Raw genomic sequence first — 2266 nt, 5'->3', positions numbered from 1 at the left:
GTATAAATTTCTATTGAATTTTTTTTTCCATTTCCCTAATTTTTTTTTTTGAGAATTATTTTCTTTTTCCAATTCAGAAATTCTATTTTCTTGAGACTTTTTTATCTTTTCCAATTCAGAAATCCTACTTTCCTGTGTTTTTTTAACCTTTTCTAATTCATAAATTTTGTTTCCCTGCATCTCCTGTGAATTCTTTATTTTTTCCAACTCCAATTTCAGGACGTTGTTATTCTCTATCATAGCTTCCCTTTCCTTTCCCCATTTTTCTTCAAACTCCCTTAATTTTTTAAGAGTCTCTTCTAGGAGAGAGTTATGTGATGGGGGGCAGGAATCATTCCCCTTTAGGTTGTTAGCTGCTGTCTCTCTGCTGTTAACTTCCTCAGGGTTGGATACCTGCTCTTTCTCTGTGTAGTAGGAATCTATGTTTTTTTTGGCTTTTTTGCTCATATTTAAAAAATCTTTTGGGGTCTGTCCCTGGGGTAGGAAATTATTTATTTACTTCTTTACCAGCTTCCTCCCAGACCGGATGGATGCAGCGGCTCCTGCGCCTGAGCTAAGATAGAGCTCTGGGAGAGAGTTCCCCACCCCCTCCCTGGAAGTGCCTCAGAGGTGACTAGCGCTGCTGTGCCCCGAGGGCACTGGGTTTTAGTGGCTTCCCTGAGGTTAAGACTGACCAGTAAAGGCAGCACAAAGCCCAGCCTATGTGTCCCGGTGGGGCGTGGATGTCTGCAGCAGGTGACGTGAAAAGCCCCTGTGCTCAAACTGGAAGTGTCTGCCAGAAACCGCGGTCCCTAGTTCAAAGGTTCCGCTTCTCTGGGACTTCCTGGAGCTGAGTTCCACTCCCTCCAGCTAAACTAGGCAGTGTGTGTTGCCTTGGGCCGTATCCACCCACTTGTCAATCTCTTAACTATTCTCAGGTGGTAGCTGAGGCCACACCCCCTGGTGCCGAGATCTGCTGAGTCACCTCCAGGATCTGGGGAAAATCTAATGTGAGTTTTTAAAGTATTTTAGCTTTCTCTTCTGAACTGCTAAATAATTAGCAGAGAAGAGCTAACAGCCTGTGCCAGATTCCTTTATCTCAGTGGCTTCTCTGATCCCAGAGCCCTTCCCAGCGCGATCGGCAGAGTATGCTAGCACCCAGCCGTCTGTGCTGGCCTCTCTTCTTCCTCCCCTGGGGACTGACCTTTTCTGTTGAAACTCCAGATTCTCTTCAGCTGGTAAGTCGTGCTTCCAGTCCTTGTGGTATCTATCAGTCCTGGGCTTATTTTGAGACTTAATTTATCTAATTGGTTGTGAGGGAGTGAGGATGTTCACAGAGTCGTGTGTTTCTTCTCCGCCATCTTGAAGTATACATTTCTAATGAAAAATTTCTTCACAGCGCCTTTTACCTCCTTGTTCCTCAGACTATAGATAACTGGATTCATCAATGGAGTGATGACCCCATAGGACAATGCGATAAGCTGATCTGATGTGTTAATGTCCCTGGACTTGGGCTTCATGTACATGAAGAGGGCTGAGCCATAAAACAAAATCGCCACAGTCAGGTGGGCTGAGCAAGTAAAAAAGGTTTTCTTCCTGCCTTCACTAGAATTGATCCTCAGTATGGTGGAGATGATGAAAATATAGGAGAAGAAAATGAGTAGTAGAGGAGGAATTAAAACAATAGAACTTCCGATTGTTATTATAAGGACATTGAGGGAGATATCTCCACAGGTAAGCTTAAGTAGGGCCAGGATTTCATAGGCAAAGTGTTCAATGATATTCCCACAAAAAGGGTTTAAAAGGGCAAGCACAGTTTATACCAAAGATATCAGAAACCCTGTTATCCATATCCAAGAAGCCATTTGTGCACAGAGTCCCTTGTTCATGATAATGGTGTATCTCAGGGGATTGCAGATGGCTACATACCTGTCATAGGCCATCACTGCCAGGAGAATGCATTCTGTGGAACCCAATCCAAGAGAAATAACCATCTGCAGGGCACATCCAAGGAAGGAGATGGATTTTCTCTCAGACATAACAATTATCAGCATTTCAGGGATAAACGAGGGTGTGTCTCCAAAAAGGAGAGGTTTCCAAGGAACAAATACATAGGAGTGTGTAGGTGGGGATCCAGGATGCTGATGATAATGAGCATTCTGTTTCCCAATAGGATCACCAGGTACATCACCAGGCAGAGCACATAAAGAGCAAACTGGAGGCCTTGGGAATGAGAAAGCCTGACCAGAAAAAATTCATTCACAGCTGTGTAATTCCTCTTGTTCAT

General features: G+C 44.0%; 1 pseudogene; it reads right to left on the bottom strand.

Annotated features, from left to right (window-relative positions):
• Nucleotides 1–1310: 1310 nt before the first annotated feature.
• LOC141552226 (olfactory receptor 13D1-like) lies at nucleotides 1311–2266 on the bottom strand (annotated as a pseudogene).

The sequence above is a fragment of the Sminthopsis crassicaudata genome, chromosome 1 (genome assembly GCF_048593235.1).
Source record: "Sminthopsis crassicaudata isolate SCR6 chromosome 1, ASM4859323v1, whole genome shotgun sequence".
In the NCBI taxonomy this organism is placed as follows: Eukaryota; Metazoa; Chordata; class Mammalia; order Dasyuromorphia; family Dasyuridae; genus Sminthopsis; species Sminthopsis crassicaudata.
The sequence above is the reverse complement of the archived record's forward strand: the minus strand, read 5'-3'. Positions and strand labels throughout refer to the sequence as shown.